This window comes from Protopterus annectens, chromosome 9.part0 (genome assembly GCF_019279795.1).
Source record: "Protopterus annectens isolate FY-2018-M chromosome 9.part0, PAN1.0, whole genome shotgun sequence".
NCBI classification, from domain to species: Eukaryota; Metazoa; Chordata; order Ceratodontiformes; family Protopteridae; genus Protopterus; species Protopterus annectens.
The window spans coordinates 52039349-52061654 of NC_056743.1; the positions used below are offsets into that span (position 1 = coordinate 52039349).

Here is a 22306-nt window from a genome sequence, read left to right on the forward strand (position 1 = left end):
CAAAGAGAGTGTAAATCATGTACAGCAAAGAGAGGTGGAGAGGTAGGAAGATAACCAAGAAACACATCTGGGATGATGAAACTCAGGCAGAAACATGGGAAATGGACAGTTAGAATTATATAGCTCAGCAACAGAAAAGGCTGCTGAATAGGCCAGTAGTGGTAAAATAATAGATGGATAAGAATTTGACAGCTGCAAGGCAGGAAATGCTGGCAAATGTTAGGTGCGAAGGTGTGAGAACCAAAGTCAAATAGAGTACAAAAAAGTGGTAAACGGCAGAGAGAGAAACTGACTTAGGAGAACAGTATGAAAGATGGAGGAAGGGGGAATGAAGAAATAGGTACAAAAGAGGTCTCTATGTTTTGTAATAAAGGGTGGAGTAAAACAGATGCACCAAAGCTACACAAGTTCTGGTTTATCTTATAATGGATTAGCCTTGACAGTCAAAGCCAAGACAGAGACAGGCTTTTTTTGTGCATTTCTTCAGTGACTTTCTGAAGTCTTTGATGGAGGTCATTCATCGAATGCCCTGTGGGATTTTGTCCTGGTAGTCTGGTACTATAGTGAATGCTGTCTCCACAACAGCTAGGGTATAAGGTGACCTAATGAGGACGTTGGTGTCAGAGTTTCTGAGGGAGCAAGATGAGTTCCTATGGCAGAGCAGATGTTTAAATTGGGTGGGGGGATGAGGGGTGTGCAGAAGCGATCATTCAGTAATTTACAAGTCAGTATGTTCAGGAGGAAGGATGCCCTCGTTTCAACTTGGAACCAGATGCATCTATTTAATGAGAAGCAGACTTTACTTTGTGAAGGATCAGTATGTATAAACCACAATATCCGATTTTATATCCTTTGAAGGATCTTAGAATTTTCATGGAAATGTAAGCCAATGCCTGGGAAGAAGTATAACTATTAAACTGTTAGTGCAAGTCCAGCTTCACAGAAGCATAAAGTCATTCAGTGGAAAGACTGACCTCATAAGTTATACCTCATTTTATACATTCCACTGCCATACTGGTGATAGCTATGGTCACTATGTCCTGCTGCTTACTGCCACTCAGCTGGCGATAGCTATAGTTAGTATGCAATGTTAACAGCTGTCCTGCTTACTGCCACTCTGTTGGTGATAAGTATGGTCAGTATGCAATGTTAGGAGCTGTCCTGCTTCCAGTCTCCTGGTGACATCTATGGTCATTATGCAATGTCAGGAGCAGTCATGCTTACTGCCACTCTGCTGGCGATACCTACGGTCAATATGCAATTTTAGGACCTGTCTGCTGGTGACAGCTATGGTCAGTATGTCCTGCTTCTTACTACCACTCTGCTGGTGATAATGGTCAGTATATGGAAGCTGTATATTTGTCATAATGCTGGATCTTCATTATCCCACTTCACCCACCTCAACTGATGGGGCATCAGTATGGCAGTTCTACTTCAGCTCATTCCAGAGCGTCAGCTCCTCCCTTCTCCCACCATGCATTTGTGTCTTCTCCACTACTCAGATCGATTCAGACCATGAAAGTATGACATCCTGATGACAGGAAGGATGAGGTTTTAGGCTTAGGTCTACTATGTCTCTCCAGAAGCTAGGAAGTGAAGATTTGGGTAGGATGTTGAGGTGGACAGAATGGGATAAGTAAGATCCAGCATTATTCCATCAATCCACCTCAAATGATGGGACTTTATTCCCAAATACTTTATCTTCCTGGGTGGTCAATCCAAAAGATGATCTAGATATTATATCTACAGTACGATCACAACTTCAGAAACACTTGCCACAAACCAAGCCTTGGAAGAAACCTCTTTTATTCCACCGACTGAGCGCTTTCACCATGAAATGGCTTCATCAGAGTCAGTGTATTACAAAAACCATAATCATTTTATACTCAGTTAAATTTAGTGACATCATCAAATTATTCAATTAAAACAATTGACTGTTGCCATTAATTAACAAAATCAACCAAGAGGGACAGAAAAAGGAAAAAGCAGGAACATGTTTTGTGTTGAAATTCAACGAGAGAAGTGAAGAAATAGTTAGGTCATTGCAAGGGATGTGGGAGTACTGTTTAAGTGATGCCACCAGGGGCATCCTAGGTGCCCACCCAAGGATTGTTTATAGTAAAGGGAACAACTTGAAAGGGATTTTGGAAAATGAAGAAAAAAGTAGGGTATCAAGAATGTCCAAGTGTGGTCATTGTAGAAGCTGCAGGTACATAGCAGAGGGTTCTTATGTGTGTGTTAAAGGGTGGGGGTACTCTTTGCCTTGCCCGGGGAAATGTAACTGCAACACAAAGAACATAGTTTATGTGAGCTTGTGTGTTACCTGTGAGGCATTCTATATAGGCATGACCACCCGTAGGCTACGAGACAGGATGGTGGAACACCTAAGAGCTATTAAAAACAAGGACTCCCACAATGCACTTTATATTCATAGTATCAACTGTAAGGAATTCAAAAAGTTTGTATTTTTTGTGATAGATAGAGTAATGTTAGACCAAGGGGGTGATATAGGAAACAGGGTAGCACTATTAGAAACTATGTGGCAGTTTAGATTAAACGCCGCTAGATACCCTGGAATCAATGACTACATTTCAATAAAACCAGTTTTGAAACATAAGGCTAGTATTATATAACACATAACAACAATATAATTGTAATAATTACACAATTCATAGAATAGATTAAATTATACAATACAAAACACAAATTAGATAAATGAAATTTTATGAAACATTAATATGTACTGTGTTTACTATTATTGTGGAAAAGAATGTTATTAGGTATTGTATATATGTGTCATTTTTTATTATTAACAAACAAATGAACTTTTTTGTAAGTACCTTAAAAGAGTTTTTAGAGGCTTATTGTTTTAAAATGATTAACTTGTTAATTAATGGCAACAGTCAATTGTTTTAATTGAATAATTCGATGATGTCACTAAATTTAACTGAGTATAAAATGATTATGGTTTTTGTAATACACTGACTCTGATGAAGCCATTTCATGGTGAAAGCGCTCAGTCGGTGGAATAAAAGAGGTTTCTTCCAAGGCTTGGTTTGTGGCAAGTGTTTCTGAAGTTGTGATCGTACTGTGGCTCTAACTTTATTGCTGGTTTGCCCTGTTTTGGGAATTTTGACTTTTTTAGATATTATATCTGCTTGTAGTGCATAACAAAGGTGAGCAGTGTTGACCTCATTTCTACAGCAGAAATATAAAATGAAGAATTTTTGAAAATCCTAAGACAGCTGCTTTGCACTTCCAGAATGAGACTAAGAGTCTTGGTGTTAAAGGAATTACTGTGCATAATGCAACTGGGCAGTCACCGGACACATTAGAAGGGAAGGAAGACGGAGCTGGTTGTCCTTGTAAAGACTTTCAGTACAGTGCAGGTAAAATACAGCCGTCTATAAACATACAAAAAGTGAAGCAGAAACTCTACAGCCGTCTATAAACATACAAAAAGTGAAGCAGAAACTCTACAGCAGTCTATAAACATACAAAAAGTGAAGCAGAAACTCTACAGCCGTCTATAAACATACAAAAAGTGAAGCAGAAACTCATCTCAGTTGGCATGGTAGGGAAAATACTGGAAGGTGAATATTCTGGTTCATGACCGATTCAGAAGCAAACCTTCAGGGGTTAATTATAAGAGAAACTCTGGTCACTGTGAAAAGCTAGTTTGGGGTGGGGTCTACAGCAGTGTGTGTGTAATTTGGAAATTCTCCTGACTGATGTTATAGCAACCAGTAACAAAGTTTTTCAGGATATATTTTAAGCTACACAATGAAGCAGGCTTGAAGGGGTATCAAGTAAGGGCATCTAACACTAAATTAAAGTCCCAAGGAAGAGAAGGTCACTAGTCTCATTTGTCAGGGGGGCATGTCTGAGAGACATGGAAAATATGGTCTAGGACATGCTATAAATTGAAATGTGTAGCTTCTAGACATTAAGCTCTTCACCAAATTAGCCAGCCATGAATCTAGGTGAAGAGACAGTCAACCCACATGACCGCCTCCAGAGTGAGCATTTGGGCAATCCTTCAGGGGCATTCAGGTACTTTCTTGGAGGAAGGCCTTCTGAACCACTGATTTTGCAAACCTACTCTGCCTAAGGTGGTATCTACTGAAGAAACCCTCTGCCACAGATACCCTATCTAAAAAGGAATCAAAGGTAAGATACTGGTATTTTCTAAAACAGAATGCCTTTGAATCCTTCTGATCCCTAAAGAAGAACATCTAAGGGGTCTCAAGCACTATTTAATGTCAGAGAAAGTACAGTTGTGTACACCTACCATAAATGTAGATGTTCAAGTGTCGGCCAGAATCCCAAAGTCTGGGTCCGGCGTCGGCTGTTCAACCATGCTCCTCGACGTCAGAGTGCCAGGAGTACAAAGCTGACAGCCGATGCCATCTTCTCCAGTTTTTCTTGCCCCAGATGTCAGGAGTCCCAAAATGAGAAAGGTCCGATATCCTTTGCAAATACACCTCAGAAGAATGGTGAAAAAAGGAACCACACAAAAGTAAAAATAAGAGGGGACAGGAGGGAGGGAAACCCAGACTGCAACAATGAAGACACTCGAACATCTACATTTATGGTAGGTGTACACAACTGTACTATGTTCATCGTGTTTCACTGTTGCAGTCATGACTGTAGGGTAGAATCCCAAAGCTGAAAGAAAGGGAGGTGGTCATAAAGAAGGAGCGGCTAAAAGGCCCTGCAAGACTGCAGAGGCAAAGCCCACCCTAGACTTAGAGTAGAGCGGTAAATTGTATTGCTTAGAAAAAGTATGCACTGAACTCCAAGTTGCAGCTTCCAAAATGTCTTTGGTAGGAACTCCCCTGAGGAAGGCCGCAGAAGTGGCAGCAGCTCTGGTGGAATGAGTCCGTATACTGCCTGGGATTTGCTTTCCATGGTGTGAATAACAAAATCTGATTCCATGAGCAATCCATTTAGAAATGGTCTGTTTTGAAATGGCTTTACCTAGGGAACTTGAAGCATAAAAAACAATTGTTCTGATTTTCTGATGTCCTTGGTTCTGTCCAGGTAAAAACGTAGTTGTCTGTGTACATCCAAGGAATGTAAGATCCTTTCCCCTTTATTTTGAGGAGTAGGGAAAAAAGTTGGCAAGTGGATAGTTTGATTTAAAGCCACTTTGGAAACCACCTTAGGCATGAAGGTAGGATTAGTCCTCAAAGACACCCTGTCTTGATGAAAAATAATTTAAGGTTCCACAGCCATAAGAGCTTGTAACTCTGAAACTCTCTTGGCAGAGGTTAGGGCTAACAGGATAGCTGTCTTCCAAGATAAAAAAGGAGGCAAGGTTAGTTTTTCCAAAACATAGTTGAGATCCCAAGCAGGAATGGGAGGAGATCTAGGAGGTCAAGTTCTTAGCTCCTCTGAGAAACTGTCTCATGAGCTGGTGGGAAAAGATTGGAGGGTCTGTATTATAATGAGCAGAAATAGCAGAAGCATGTATCTTAATGGAAGAGAAAGAGAGACCCTTATGTAAGAGATCTATCAAGTAAAGTAAAATTAAAGGAATGTTCGGAAGAAGAGGATCAGAATCCTGAGCCTGCAACCAGGAACAAAATCTTTCCCATTTTCCTGCATAAGATTTTCTAGTGCTAGGACGTCTGGCTTCTAAAATGACATCCATAACCTGCCTGGGAAGGAAAGAAGAAATCAAAGGCCCTGGATTAACCAGGCCGCCAGGCTGAGAGTTCTGACATGAGAGTGTAGAACCTGACCCTGATGTTGGGACAGAAGGTTCGGAGACTGAGGTAAAATCCAAGGGGGCTCCAGACATAGGTTTTTTAGAGTTGGGTACCAAAACTTTCGAGGCCAATTTGGGGCCAGCAAGATTATCATCTTGGGCTTGTCCTGTTTTATCTTTAATAATACCCATGGAAGAAGAGGCATTGAAGTTTCCTCATATGCAGTCTTGCATATAGAATTAGCAGAATGCATGAGGTCATGAACCCTACGGCTTGTAGTATTTTCCTTGCAGATAGCTGGGTTTTGTTGGCCATGAGTTTGAAATAGTTTGTCAAATGGACCTGCTTTTCTGGAGTGAGGAATGCCATCTGGGAAGTTGTTTTCAAGCTTGCTCCCAGGAATACAATTTGTTGGCTGGCCACCAGTTGTGATTTCTTTTTGTTGATGGTGTATCCCATTGAAGTTGGAAGACCTTTTACAAATGCCAGGTGCTGAAGTAGCAATTCCTGACCGTCTGCCTGAATCAGGCAATCGTCCAAGTATAGGTAGATTTGAATATTTCTCTGCTTGCAGTATGCAATGGCTGGAGCCTGGCATTTTGTGAATACTCTGGGTGCAGTAGATAAGCCAAAGGGAAGTGCAGAGAAGTGATAGTGCATAGAGCCTGCCCGGAAATGTAGATATTTCCTGCAAGACTCCGTTATGGGGATGTGCAGATAAGCTTCGTTTAAGTCTCCTTTGCTGGCATAGGAAGAAGTTGTTGCAGTGGAAGCATTTTGAATTTTGGGACCACCAGAAAGGTGTTGAGAATTGATAGATCCAGGACAGGGTGCTAAGAGTCCTCTTTTCTGGACACCAGGAACAGTCTGGAGTAGAAACCCTGTCCCCTTTGTTCTACTGGAACAGGTTAAATAGCCCTGATATGGAGAAGGGAAAGTACTTGCTTTTGAGCCTCTGCCCACTGGTTTGGAGGAAGGTCTGGCAACCTGCTTGGAGTTGGCAGTGAATGGAAGTAGAATCTGTATCCTTGGGATACAATGTTTAGAACCCATCGGTCCTGAGTAATGGACATCCAGTTATTTGCATGAAGGGAGAGTTTTCCTCCTAGGTGCGCAAGTACTTGGGCATGGCTGGGAAGGATAATTGGAAAGTCACTGTGAACTTTTTCCATATGGGGTCGGCTTACCACTCCCTGGTTTTGAGGTGGAAACACTCCATTGTTTAGTTCTCTGCATACCCTGAGACTGTAACCTTGGTAGTCTGTTTCCCCTGGGTTTAGACGGAGAAGGCCTGAGAGGGACTGGAAAGGACCAGTTTTTTGAAGGCCAATGCCTACTGAATCTAGGTGGCTGCACCTGTAAGCAATCTTTGACAGTTTCCATAGATTTTGCTTTTTCTTCCATCTTTTTAAGTTCTTCTGCTTTTGTGCCAAACAAATACTCCTGAATTAATGGAGCATCTAATAATTTTGCTTTGACATGGTCAGGCAAGACTTGTTCCTTTAGCCAAGCATGCCTTCTCAGTACAGACCCAGTGACAGCAGCCCTGCAAGATGCTTCTAAAGCATCAAACCCACACTGCAAAGTATGTTTACTAACTTGGTTTGCAGAATGCATTAACTCTTGTAAATCTATTTTCTGCACAATCTGGAAGTAACACCATTTTTTGTTTAATTAGTTCCATAATATGTTGCTGCTACTTCAACATGTGAAACTGGCAATTCAAAGCCCTGATGGCAACAGTTGCAGAGGTATATACCTTCTTACCCCATCTGTCTAAAGCACTAGAATCCCTGTCTAAAGGGGTAGGGGTTTTGGCTGTAGTAACCTTAATGCCTTCGGGTCCCTGGGAAATGATCTCTGGATCCGCAGCAGGATTCTTAAAGAGAAATTTGTGAGAGTCAGGTACTCTGTAGTACCTGTCAGGTTTTCCAGGAGCTGGTGGTAAGGTGTCAGGAGTAAGACTGGACTCCAAGAAGACATTATCTACAATATCCAGGACAGGGGGTATAGCTAGAGGCCTGTGCTGAGGCAAATCTAAAAATTCCCAGAGTCTCTTTTTGGACTGAGGGATAGTCCTGGCATTCCCAGCAAAAATGCTCTCTTAAGGTATGCAAGGTTTCACGAAAAGAAAAATCCTCTGGAGTGGAGGAAGTGGGAATGGATTCCTCTGCATCTGAGTCCTCATAGGTAGATAAGGGTATGTCCTGGTAATCAGAAGGGTCAGACTCATCAGACTCCTGGTCTGTAGAATCAGAATGAAATTCAATTCTTTGTCTTTTGGCAGGGGAAGGCTGGTTTCCCCTAATTAAAGTAATAAGGTTTTCAGCCATTCTAAGCATTTGTTTTTGTGGCATGGGAGCTTGAGCATGCACTTTAGACGTCGGTTTTCAAGGCTTAGTGCGAAATCTGGGCCTGAGAAACTGGTAGTTTTAGTTGAAAATGAAGTTGCCCGTTTAATATGAATATTGGTAGGTCAGAATACAACCTCAGAAGCCGGTGCCTGCACAGCGGCTCCGGACCCATCCAAGGTAGAGACATCCTCAGGTTCCATAAACGAAGAAGCATCTTGCAGCATACCAGACTCCGAATAGGTCTCAGCAGAGGCCTACAAATCTGTAGAAGCGGGCATCAGGGGCTGCAAAGGCACCTCACTGAGTACCAGTGGACTGGCAACTAGCTTAGCGGAAGCGTCATCGGCAGTTGTTGACCTATTCAGTCTGTCTCTGTACTTTTTTTGGAAGATCTGTAGTCGGATGGCTTAATGATGCCATTTCAGAATAAGGAGAATGCGAGTGAAAGAATTTAGCTACAAAAATAGCCTGACGACGAATGGTTCGGGTGTTAAACAAAGCAGAAAACCGACAGCGAGGAATGTCGTGATCTGGGCCTAAACAGGTGACACATTAAGAATGAAAATCTCTATGAGGTATTTGCTTTCCATGGGCAAGACAATTGTTAATTTTTTCTGACATCAGTTAGAGCAAGAAAAAAGAATCCCCAACGGGGTACTTAGCTTAAGAAGACTTCAGGTCTGAAACTCGAAAAAACGAAAATTTCAGGTAGCAGCCGACTGGCACTTGTGAACTGCTTCTGCTTCGGGCTCCTTCTCTGTAAGAAAGACTGATGTAATGGCATCAGCTGCATGTTTTATACCCCCTAACGACCTGATGTCATGGAAGAGGCGACAGCAACCAATGCAGAAATCCCAAGACTCTGGTATTCGGGCCGACTGAGGGCTACCTGCAGGCAGATAACCGAAGTGTGATGACTGCAACAGTGAAACATGAACAACATCAGAGGATCGGTTCTGAACCCAACCAGTAAAAATAAAGGTGAGATAGGACAACATAACATAGATGCTTAGGTTTTGGGAATGTGAAGATTAAGCATATTATGGGATAGTGCTTAATTAGCATCACTGCTTGTCTGCAGCTCAAACTGCTCATTAACTAATTATTACTGTTCTTGTGTTTATAGGCCATCTTAAAGCAAATGAACTGCAAGAAAGAGAGACATGATGGAGCTCTAAGAGTGCATGTCCAAGGCAGGAATAAGCCTAGCACTGAGCAGCATTCTACCATCTCCAAGGACGACGCTGCAATTTTAGCAAAAAATAATTTGACTTCAATAAATGGCTTACTTTTGCTGTCATTCAAAGGGTGTCAGCCTGGGAGGATAAGATTGACAGACCATGTTGCTTCACTAGGGGATCGCCTGCACCTGTCCTCTATAGGGTTTCAGTTATTGCAAAGGCATTGCCCACCCCCATACTGCTTTTTTAGGCAATGCCAACCTGATAAATCTACCAATGTAATGAAACAAGCAAAGGAAAATATGAAGGTCTTACTGATTAAAGTTAGGAACTTAAACAAGAAACTCTGCTCCCTACAAGCCCAAGACCAGCTACTATGTTGAAGGAGAAAAAAGTGGAGGAAGAGACTCGCATCAAGGCCGGTAAGGCAGCACGATGAACCAGAGCTTCATGTCCAAATAACCATCAGACAGGTCTTGTACCATATATTAGCTATAGAACTCTCTCCATGACACAAGAAAGCCAGAGCACCTATCTACAGGAACTAGAATCGCTCAGTATTAAACTCAATATCATTTTCCTAGGTGATCTAAACTATCCAACTACAGACTGGGAAACCTACACCACCACCAGTGCACAAACACAGAGATTCCTGGACTTTTTAGTGCAAAGGCCCTAGAACAATCAAGAGTACCCAACAGGGGGAATAATATATTGGATCTTGCCCTTACTAACACGGGAGCAATTTGCATCACAGGTTTACAGGTATTAGGGTAGCTGCCCTTGCCGGTCATTTTAAGCCTATCCAATTTCCCTTTTGTGCTCAAAATAACCTCAAAATGGGCTCTGTTTAGCTCAGTGGTAAACACGTCAATAAATAAATAAATATTCCATCGATATAGACTGGTCTTGCCCATCTCATGGTTGATAATTATATATTATCCCTAATGAGAATAACTAGGATCATACCACAGGTAATTTGAGGGTCCCATGCATGGAATAAAGCATTTAGGAGCTGCCTCTGTCCATTAGTAGTACAGGGAGCAGTGGTGGAGGTATATTTTCTGTTTTCCATCCCTAGATCTAAGCTATGCTTGAATATGGACAGGGAGGAAATTTGTTTTGTGATACTGGGGAGTCTGTTCCATAGCATCAGTATCCTCTGCGAGATATACCTGTCCCTCCAAAATGTTCTATTGATGCTGCAGATCCCAAAACAGAGTATTTCTGATGCCATTTATTTGCTGATATTTAGTAAATCCATCAGTAATAGGTCAGATGATGCCTTATATGCCAGACATAGGTCAGCTCTTAGTCTGTGGGATACCAAGTATAGTGACAGGGCTTTAAGTTGGTCCTTGTAGGACACAGTGTTTTGGCTTTGTATCCTTGTAGTAAGGTATCTCTGTGGATGTTCCAGTTGTTGCATGTGTCTGGACAGATGCATGCCAAATCGGGCATTATATTCACTGACTGGTCTATTGAGGGCTGAGTAAAGGAGAACAATGTCATTCCTAGAGTTAAACCCAATCCCTTTGTTTGTAAGCTCTGCAATACAGTAGGATTTTCTTACAACTATGGACACGTTGGTCAAAAGTTAGGACACTTGCCACAAGTTCCCAAATCCAGAACTGGGTCAACTCTTAGGGTTGCAATGTTAATGTGGTAGTTCTCTGGGGTAGATAACTGCCCAAAGAACACAATAATGCATTTTTTGGCATTTAGTTTCAGTCCATGATTTTGGCACCAGTTAATTACTTATTTAGTTGGTTATTTTTATTTATTTATTTTGGACAAACCTTCCTGCAGGATAATACTCGGCTGTTCCCTCACAGACACCCCTAGGTCATGACAATCTCAACCCATGGCTTAGTTATCATTGTAATGACCACTTTTCACTTTCCTTCACCCACATCAATAACTTGTCTCTTTCCAACAATATCATGCCCTACTTAGGGGAAAACTGCTCTAACTAAGCCACTTCCAAAACAATACAAGTCCTCTAAAACATCCCCCTTTTGGGCCTATCTTTAGTGTTTCTATCTTACTCATAATTTCAACAAATCAATACTCTCTTCTCTTACGAAAGCAAAATGGATTCTGGTCAGTATGCAGTACTATGACTGTTCATTTGTAACTTAATATAAGTGAACTGAATAATACAATTGTGGTACAGCAATTAAATAGTGCAGATAGTGTTAGTTTGCTTTAGAGCAAGGACAGAGAAAGTGAGGATTCTAGAGTAAGGTCTGCAGGAAGTATGTTAGAGATTTTGCCAACAGAGCTGGCAAATACAGCACCCTCAGCTGAGTTACTGGATTTGAATGTTAGAACCAGAAGTCTGTCAGATGAGTGAAGTGGCCTGAGGTTACTACAGGGGATAATGACGTTTTTAAGTGCAGATGCATTTTCAGGGTGGTTACCGACTATGTGCTACTATAAGCTGGTTGAACTGCATTAGGGTGGGTAGTTAAGGCCACCCTAGGAGATTTAGGTTTTGACAGTGGTGTGTCCTATATGCCGAGCCTGTAGCAAATCTAGCAATGTGGTTTTAACAGCAGGATGTTTTAAGACTGGTTTTGTTTAAGGTGGTGAGAAGAGGGGAGGCATAGAGAAGGGAAGAGTGTGGGTGAGAACGGGCAATAGCAGCTCTGGCATGAAGAGTAAGGAAAGGTTTGATCTTGTAAAGGGAGCCAAGTTTTTTTATTAATGTTTTTTGATAGTTTGATTGGCATGCAAATAAAATTTGAAGTTATTGTCTACTATAACTCCCAGGAGCTTGGTTTGGACATCCAGGGAGATGATAGTGCCATTACTAGATTTTATGGTAAAGGATGGAGGGGAGGACCTTTGAATTGGGGAGAAAAGAAGCATCTTAGTTTTGTTGGGGTTTAAGATCAGATGGTGATTGGTGAGCCACTTTTCAATAGTATTAAAAGTATTCTGGGTTAATGTCAGAAGAGTTATTGGGGAGGTAGCTGAACAGATCAAGGTGGAATCATCTGTGTAGTGAATGCAGGTAGCATTGGGGTGACTGAGTGGAGGTCATCAACAAGGATAGAAAAAAGTGGGGGTCCTAGAATAGAGCCCTGGGGGACTTCTAGGGTGATGGATAGATGGGCAGATAGCTTGTCTTGCCAAAGGACTGCTTGTTGCCTTCCAAACAGGTATATTATATGTTCAAACTGGAGAGAAAGGTGGTCTAAGGAGAAGGCCTTCAGAGTTTGAATGAGTAATTTGTGGTTAACCATATCGAAAGCCTTGGAAAGATCAAGAAAGAGTGCCAAGGATAATATGCTGTTGTTGCGGATGTGGTTAATGACATTAAAGACAGAAAGGAGAGCTGAGGTGGTACTATAGCATGGCCTAAAGCCGTGCTGAGAGTCAGCTAGCAGCTTGTTCTGAATAAGATAGTGCACACGTTGTTTTTGGACACATTTCACTATAATTTTAGCTAGTAGTGACAAAATAGCTATAGGTCTGAAGTTTGATAATTCAATGGAGCTACTTCCTTTATGGAGAGGAATAACATGGGATATTTTCCAGATTGAGGGGAAGGTTCTATTGACCAAGATAAAGACAGGGTATGCTATGACATCTGTAGCTTTTTGCAAATACTCTACAGGGAGGAGGTCAGCAGCTGGGGAGGTAGGCTTTAGTTTTTTGATTAGGGCTTTGATTAGTGGAGTGGGAACAGGTTAAAAGCTGAAGGAGATTAGAGTATTGGGTATGTTAGTCTCTGAAATAGGGTGGTAGGAGTGAGTTGGCTAGCTAGAGACTGCATAGTCTCTGCGAAGAAGCTATTGAAGGTATTTGCAATGTCCACCGGAGATTTATGGTTAGACGCAGATGGGGTTGGAGTAGAGGTTTGGCCTGGGTGCAAAGGTTTGTTAAATCCAGCCCAGAACTTTTGAGGTTTGTTGTGATGTTTTTGTTGCAAATGGCTGTAGAAGTTTTTTTTTTTTGGTCTAGATTGATAGATTTTTTAGTATCATTCCTTAGCTGTTGATATTTAACTTGATCATGCGGGGCTTTTGTTGAGCATCAAGGGGCCCATGCTTTGTTTCAGAGTATGATTTTAGATTTGGTTCATTAATTAAGCTCTTACACAAATGGCATTTACGAGTATTTTTATGCAGTACCATTAATCTGAGAATAAGTAGCCATCATATAAATTGCTGGTCAGCAAGATCTATGAAATAAGTCTTCAATTAGACAGTTAAGGCCTACTACCAGTGAAGAAATATTAAATCAGTGTATTTCTTATCTGGTTTGATTTATAGCACCAGTCACTGGAAGTCTATGGCTTTCTCCAGGGTGGTGGCAGTACTATCAAGCCATGAAGAAGCATGCAGAGAATTGGAGAATTCTGCAAGCCTTCCCTGCATGTGTGTGTATAAATAACCTGCATGAAAGGCAATTTCTTTGGGTAAATTGGGTATTGGAAGATACTGGTGCACATACTGACTGGTGAGGTAGGAGCCTGGGAGTGTTGAACCAAAGTTTCAGCTCTGAAAGGGGCCAATGTGCAGCTTAACTTCATTGTGGAGGTTGGAAGCTAGGGTCTCTATATTATATGTTCAAAGTTTGAAAACTTCGAACGGTAAATAATCGAATTTAAATGTTCAAAGTTTCAAACATCGAACATATAAAAAAAAACACAAAAAAATGAATGAAAGTTACCTGACTAGTGTAGGCAGGGGGGCAAGCACCCCACACCCCCCACTCTTTAAATATACCTACTCCGAGACCACACTATAGTGTGGTAAAGGGAATATTTCCCTTACTGTGGTCTCGAAGTGGGTATATTTAAAGAGTGGGTGTATGGGGTGTGCAGGGGGCTTGCCCCCCTGCCTACAGCCATTAGTTTTTTTTTTTTTTTTTTTTAACATATGTTCAAAGTTTTATAAATTCGATATTTTAATGTTTGAAGTTATAAAGCTTCAAACATATGATAAAGACCCGCAAGCCAATACCCAGGACATTAATGGATATTCCTCTTATGCTCTTAGAGCCAAGTTGTACTTTGTAGATTAATGAATGAAACAAAAGTGTACACTTTCTTTCTATTACTTTACCCTTGATTGACAGTGGGGTAGGATTCAAACAGCATCGGTTCCAGCCATCGTGATGTCATTGAGTGGTATTCTGCCATTTGGGAGTCACATTTAAGGGTAGTGGTGATATTCCCTCATCACACAGACCTATAAGTCTCCTATCCAGTCCTCTTTTTTCACCCACTCTTGCTAACCATCAGCTGATCACAATCCGTGCTTTTACCCAATATATTATCTCCTTCACCATTCTCATCGACTTGGCCTAGACATCTTCCAGCTTCTTCAAAAATGGCAGAATGGATACGTTTCTGCATTATATTCACATATATATGCAGGGTAGAGGAAGTGCAGAGGAGATAAGGGGTCAATGGATCTCAGCATTAATCTTGCAGATGTGGGCACCTTTCCCTTTAAGCTCTATCTTCTACTGATATGTTGGGCCATGTCACGAGGAGCATGCATTGGTGTTGTGAGGGAAATGCGCCTACCTCCATTGTGCTGTCTTCCTTAAATACCTGTTCCTCTGCTCAACAGCTGGCACTGCAGATGCATCAACATCTTTCCCTGTGATTGACCTACGTTTTCCCAGCATGTCCTAAACCAAAGTCCTTGGCAGAGGCAAGCAGTTTTCAGCACATCAGTACTCCTCCCCATGGCAGCTCCAACAGGTGCCTCAGCCATTAGTCGAACATGTGTCATCTGAGTTGTGCTCAGGGGCTTTATCTCTCTCTGCTAGCAGAGTTGGTGAGTTATTTTACGTAAGATGCAAGAGGACTGTCTATACAGTCACTTGCGGAACATCCATCCACACCTCAGTAGATGCAGAGTTTAAAGGTTTACGATCTGCATGAACAAGAAATGAATATGGGATGCTGCTTATTTAACTTGTATCGCAGATATTTAACCTTTTGATAACAGAATGTTTTTCAATATTTATGCAGATGCCATATGACTAAGTATGACTGTATTTTACTTATAAGCTAGCATTTTACAAACACCTATAAAAAACTAAAGTGCACTGACCCCTAACAATAGTTGGCCAATCAATGTAAACAAAACAAAGAACATGACTTGTTGGACCACTGTAAAAGATGCTGACTGCTGAATGGCAACTGAAAATGTTATCTGTTTTTAAGGATCTGGAAGTATTAGCTAATGGAAACCTCAGGTTTACCACCATGTTACACACCTGAGAAACTGGGGTTTGGGAACCATTAGCTGTATCAGCAGATTGATTTGGTCTCACAGTGAAACAGTACCGATTATTCTCATCAAGACCATCATTTTGAATATGGTTGCCCACTGTGGTACCCTCAATTAAAATCTGTTTTTCTTAATTTATCTAAACGCTGTCAGTTATCTTGACAGATTTAAAACCTTAAACTTGTTCTCATTATAATAAGGCATCTAAGGGGTTGGTCATTTCGCTTATATGGTCACTAATAACTTATTCTTTCATGTATGTCTGTATGCACAAGCTAAAATCAACCATATTGTACAAGTATACAGCTATATGGCATTCAAACAAAGTTTTATTTATTATTTGTTTACCAGGAACAGACTGGGACAGAGCCCATTTTTCAGTGATGGCCTGAGGAGAAAAACTCCAGATGCAAGACTTTGGATTGTGGGAGGAAACCAAAGCACCTGCAAACACAGGGAGAACATGCAGATTCTGCACAAAAGGCACCTCAGTTAAATCAAACTGAAGAACCTCTTGCTGTAAGGCGACAACGCTAACCACTCCACCGCCTGTTGCTCTTAGATGCTCTTAAATAGGACAGGCTTCCTGATGAGATTAACTATAGCAAAACAAGTTCTAAGTCAACAGAATATTTAAAGTTTAACACCAGCAAAATTATTTAGGACTTTGTTCCCAGCATATATCATCATGAAGATAGTGACGAAGAACAGAAAAGCTTCCTGGAGAAGAGGCCTTGACAAACTGGACATTTACTTTATAAACAGAAGGGTGGGATAGAAGTCTGGAAACACAGATTCTCATACTTTGCAAGAGGACAAACAGACATGGAATGCTGGAAATTTACACAGGAAGAACAGACGGAAATAAAGGTTAGAAAGGAAAACATCCAAATGCATACAGCGGTGTTAATAAATAAGGCATACCATGCAAGTGAGAAAAAGTAAAGGAGAGATGAGAGAAGTTATCAACAGCTGTAAGATGGGAAATGAAGACAGAGGTTTAAGCTAAGGACAGAGATGAATGTAAGGGGTAAAACAGAAAGACTAGATGGCATATTGACCATTATTTGTGATAGATGCAATTTCTGTCTTTAGAAATCAACCTTCCTGGGTCTCCATAGAACAAATGGCAGAGAATCTACTCACTTAACAAAATGCTCTACATAACAATGGCTAGTGATATCCTACAACTAGCATATGAAGAGCAGTTTAAAACACAGTGGGTACCACATAACTATATAGAACTGATGATGTGTGTGTGTCTCTCACATTCATCTTTGTCTCACCTGTACAACAGTCCACATGGCTGTTGTGGTTTACCAGTAATGTAGTGGTGCTGACACGGCAGGTTTTACATATGCCTGTTCTTCTGTATGTTTCTGCATGTTCTTTGTTTTTTTTTTTCCTTTTACCTAGTTCATGACTGAAAACGATCTCAGAATTTCAGTCCACCTGATTAACAATTTAATGGATAAACAGAACCTATATAAATAGAAGTATATGTTTCTCAATGTATCCCAGCAGGGTACAGTACATTTACTGCAAGACTGTATTCATATCACATACAGAAAAATAAGTGATGTTATTAAAACAGAGATCATAAACTCCTGGGAAAGGTAGCACAGCAAATGGCATACAGACATCAGGGTATTATAAACTGCCAAGAGAATGAACATAGGTAATAATTTAAGATGCGATAAACATAAAATCTGTGCTGCAAGCAAACCAGGAATGTAGTATGTAGTATACAGAATGTGCATCCAATTATACGTCAAAGCAAAGAATACAAGGTTACCGCTCAAGTGCTGTTTTTTTTTTTGTTTTCCTGCTAAGGTTATTATATTCTTCAGACGATAAAATCCGGAAACTGAAACTCGGCATTCTGCTGAAAGGTTTGCACTACCAAAGCAAAGGCCACGCTCCTAACTCTTTACCAAATTAATATTCAGTTTTGCAGACATTTCTTAGTTGTTTTCATCCTTTTATATTAATGTTTTTCAGGACTGTTTGTGACTTTTAATCACACCACAGCTTAAGAATTAGCTTTCTTGACAAGATGTATATGAATGAAAATTAGGTCAACTACAGCTTTTAACATTTAACTTGCTTGTTTTATACCTTACATCTTGACTTGCAATAATTCAATACTGACTTATTGATTAACTGATCAGTTAAAGGGTCTTCTCTCTTTCATTTTTAATCACCAGACATGTAATCATTTGTTCAGTTAAGAAGCTTATGGACAAATGGCCTTCTAGAAGGCTGCTGGCTGATGCTGTGCACTGTGATTTACATGTATTCATGTCTCCATCAAAGTCCATTTTAAAAGTGCCAGGACACTGCAAGGTTTAAAAGCTGGGGAAATTCATTCTGAACGTGAGGATTAGTGTAAATTTATATTGCCAGGACACTGCAATGTTTAAAAGCTGGGGAAATTCATTCTGAACGTGAGGATTAGTGTAAATTCATATTGCCAGGACACTGCAATGTTTAAAAGCTGGGGAAATTCATTCTGAACGTGAGGATTAGTGTAAATTTATATTGCCAAGACATTGCAAGGTTTAAAAGCTGGGGAAATTCATTCTGAACGTGAGGATTAGTGTAAATTTATATTGCCAGGACACTGCAATGTTTAAAAGCTGGGGAAATTCATTCTGAACGTGAGGATTAGTGTAAATTTATATTGCCAGGACACTGCAATGTTTAAAAGCTGGGGAAATTCATTCTGAACGTGAGGATTAGTGTAAATTTATATTGCCAAGACACTGCAATGTTTAAAAGCTGCGGAAATTCATTCTGAATGCCAGGATTAGTGTAAATTTATATTGCCAGGACACTGCAATGTTTAAAAGATGGGGAAATTCATTCTGAACGTGAGGATTAGTGTAAATTTATATTGCCAGGACACTGCAATGTTTAAAAGCTGGGGAAATTCATTCTGAACGTGAGGATTAGTGTAAATTTATATTGCCAGGACACTGCAATGTTTAAAAGCTGGGGAAATTCATTCTGAATGTGAGGATTAGTGTAAATTTATAATGTCAGGACACTGCAATGTTTAAAAGCTGGGGAAATTCATTCTGAATGCGAGGATTAGTGTAAATTTATATTGCCAGGACACTGCAATGTTTAAAAGCTGGGGAAATTCATTCTGAATGCAAGGATTACTGTAAATTTATATTGTCAGGACAATGCAATGTTTAAAAGCTGGGGAAATTCATTCCAAACGTGAGGATTAGTGTAATTTATACTGCCAGGACACTGCAATGTTTAAAAGCTGGGGAAATTCATTCTGAATGTGAGGATTAGTGTAAATTTATATTGCCAGGACACTGCAATGTTTAAAAGCTGGGGAAATTCATTCTGAATGCAAGGATTACTGTAAATTTATATTGTCAGGACACTGCAATGTTTAAAAGCTGGGGAAATTCATTCCAAACACGAGGATTAGTGTAATTTATACTGCCAGGACACTGCAATGTTTAAAAGCTGGGGAAATTCATTCTGAATGCGAGGATTAGTGTAAATTTATATTGCCAGGACACTGCCATGTTTAAAAGCTGGGGAAATTAATTCTGAATGCGAGGATTAGTGTAAATTTATATTGTCAGGACACTGCAACATTTAAAAGCTGGGGAAATTCATTCTGAACGCGAGGATTAATGTAAATGTATATTGCCAGGACACTGCAATGTTTAAAAGCTGGGGAAATTCATTCTGAATGTGAAGATTAGTGCAAATTTATATTGCCAGGACACTTCAATGTTTAAAAGCTGGGGAAATTCATTCTGAATGTGAGGATTAGTGTAAATGTATATTGCCAGGACACTGCAATGTTTAAAAGCTGGGGAAATTCATTCATTTTGAATGCAAGGATTACTGTAAATTTATATTGCCAGGACACTGCAATGTTTAAAAGCTGGGGAAATTCATTCTGAATGCGAGGATTAGTGTAAATTTATATTGTCAGGACACTGCAATGTTTAAAAGCTGGGGAAATTCATTCTGAACGCGAGGATTAGTGTATATTTATATTGCCAGGACACTGCAATGTTTAAAAGCTGGGGAAATTCATTCTGAATGCGAGGATTAGTGAAAATTTATATTGCCAGGACACTGCAATGTTTAAAAGCTAGGGAAATTCATTCTGGACGTGAGGATTAGTGTAAATTTATATTGTCAGGACACTGCAACGTTTAAAAGCTGGGGAAATTCATTCTGAATGCGAGGATTAGTGTAAATTTATATTGCCAGGACACTGCAATGTTTAAAAGCTGGGGAAATTCATTCCGAACGCGAGGATTAGTGTAAATTTATATTGCCAGGACACTGCAATGTTTAAAAGCTGGGGAAATTCATTCCGAACGTGAGGATTAGTGTAAATTTATATTGCCAGGACACTGCAATGTTTAAAAGCTGGGGAAATTCATTCTGAACGTGAGGATTAGTGTAAATTTATATCGCGAGGACACTGCAATGTTTAAAAGCTGGGGAAATTCATTCTGAATGCCAGGTTTAGTGTAAATTTATATTGCCAGGACACTGCAATGTTTAAAAGCTGGGGAAATTCATTCTGAACGTGAGGATTAGTGTAATTTATACTGCCAGGACACTGCAATGTTTAAAAGCTGGGGAAATTCATTCTGAATGCGAGGATTAGTGTAAATATATATTGTCAGGACACTGCAACATTGAAAAGCTGGGGAAATTCATTCTGAACGCGAGGATTAGTGTAAATTTATATTGCCAGGACACTGCCATGTTTAAAAGCTGGGGAAATTAATTCTGAATGCGAGGATTAGTGTAAATATATATTGTCAGGACACTGCAACATTTAAAAGCTGGGGAAATACATTCTGAACACGAGGATTAGTGTAAATTTATATTGCCAGGACACTGCAATGTTTAAAAGCTGGGGAAATTCATTCTGAACGTTAGGATTAGTGTAAATTTAAATTGCCAGGACACTGCAATGTTTAAAAGCTGGGGAAATTCATTCTAAACGCGAGGATTAGTGCAAATTTATATTGCCAGGACACTGCAACGTTTAAAAGCTGGGGAAATTCATTCTGAACGCGAGGATTGGTGTAAATTTATATTGCCAGGACACTGCCATGTTTAAAAGCTGGGGAAATTAAGTCTGAATGCGAGGATTAGTGTAAATTTATATTGTCAGGACACTGCAATGTTTAAAAGCTGGGGAAATTCATTCTGAACGCGAGGATTAGTGTAAATTTATATTGCCAGGACACTGCAAAAGCTGGGGAAATTAATTCTGAACGTGAGGATTAGTGTAAAAATATATTGCCAGGACACTACAATGTTCAAAAGCTGGGGAAATTCATTCTGAACGTGAGGATTAGTGTAAATTTATATTGCCAGGACACTGCAATGTTTAAATGCTGGGGAAATTCATTCTGAACGTGAGGATTAGTGTAAATTTATATTGCCAGGACACTGCAATGTTTAAAAGTTGGGGAAATTCATTCTGAACGTAAGGATTGGTGTAAATTTATATTGTCAGGACACTGCAACGTTTAAAAGCTGGGGAAATTCATTCTGAATGCTAGGATTAGTGTAAATTTATATTGCCAGGACACTGCAATGTTTAAAAGCTGGGGAAATTCATTCTGAATGCGAGGATTAGTGTAATTTATATTGTCAGGACACTGCAATGTTTACAAGCTGGGGAAATTCATTCTGAACGTGAGGATTAGTGTAATTTATACTGCCAGGATACTGCAATGTTTAAAAGCTGGGGAAATTCATTCTGAATGCGAGGATTAGTGTAAATTTATATTGTCAGGGCACTGCAACGTTTAAAAGCTGGGGAAATTCATTCTGAACGCGAGGATTAGTGTAAATGTATATTGCCAGGACACTGTCATGTTTAAAAGCTGGGGAAATTCATTTTGAACACGAGGATTAGTGTAAATTTATATTGCCAGGACACTGCAATGTTTAAAAGCTGGGGAAATTCATTCTGAACATGAGGATTAGTGTAAATTTATATTGTCAGGACACTGCAATGTTTAAAAGCTGGGGAAATTCATTCTGAACGTGAGGATTAGTGTAAATTTATATTGCCAGGACACTGCAATGTTTAAAAGTTGGGGAAATTCATTCTGAACGTAAAGATTGGTGTAAATTTATATTGTCAGGACACTGCAACGTTTAAAAGCTGGGGAAATTCATTCTGAATGCTAGGATTAGTGTAAATTTATATTGCCAGGACACTGCAATGTTTAAAAGCTGGGGAAATTCATTCTGAATGCGAGGATTAGTATAATTTATATTGTCAGGACACTGCAATGTTTAAAAGCTGGGGAAATTCATTCTGAACGTGAGGATTAGTGTAATTTATACTGCCAGGACACTGCAATGTTTAAAAGCTGGGGAAATTCATTCTGAATGCGAGGATTAGTGTAAATTTATATTGTCAGGGCACTGCAACGTTTAAAAGCTGGGGAAATTCATTCTGAACGCGAGGATTAGTGTAAATGTATATTGCCAGGACACTGCCATGTTTAAAAGCTGGGGAAATTCATTTTGAACGCGAGGATTAGTGTAAATTTATATTGCCAGGACACTGCAATGTTTAAAAGCTGGGGAAATTCATTCTGAACAAGAGAATTAGTGTAAATTTATATTGTCAGGACACTGCAATGTTTAAAAGCTGGGGAAATTCATTCTGAACGCGAGGATTAGTGTAAATTTATATTGCCACGACACTGCAATGTTTAAAAGCTGGGGAAATTCATTCCGAACGTGAGGATTAGTTTAAATTTATATTGCCA

At 40.0% G+C, this 22306-nt stretch overlaps 1 protein-coding gene across 2 annotated transcripts in view; it reads right to left on the bottom strand.

The window, feature by feature from the left end:
- The window catches only part of PRMT3 (protein arginine methyltransferase 3), a 2672092-nt gene that overhangs the window by 1951681 nt on the left and 698105 nt on the right, over window positions 1-22306 (bottom strand). The gene's annotated exons all lie outside the window — the stretch shown is intronic.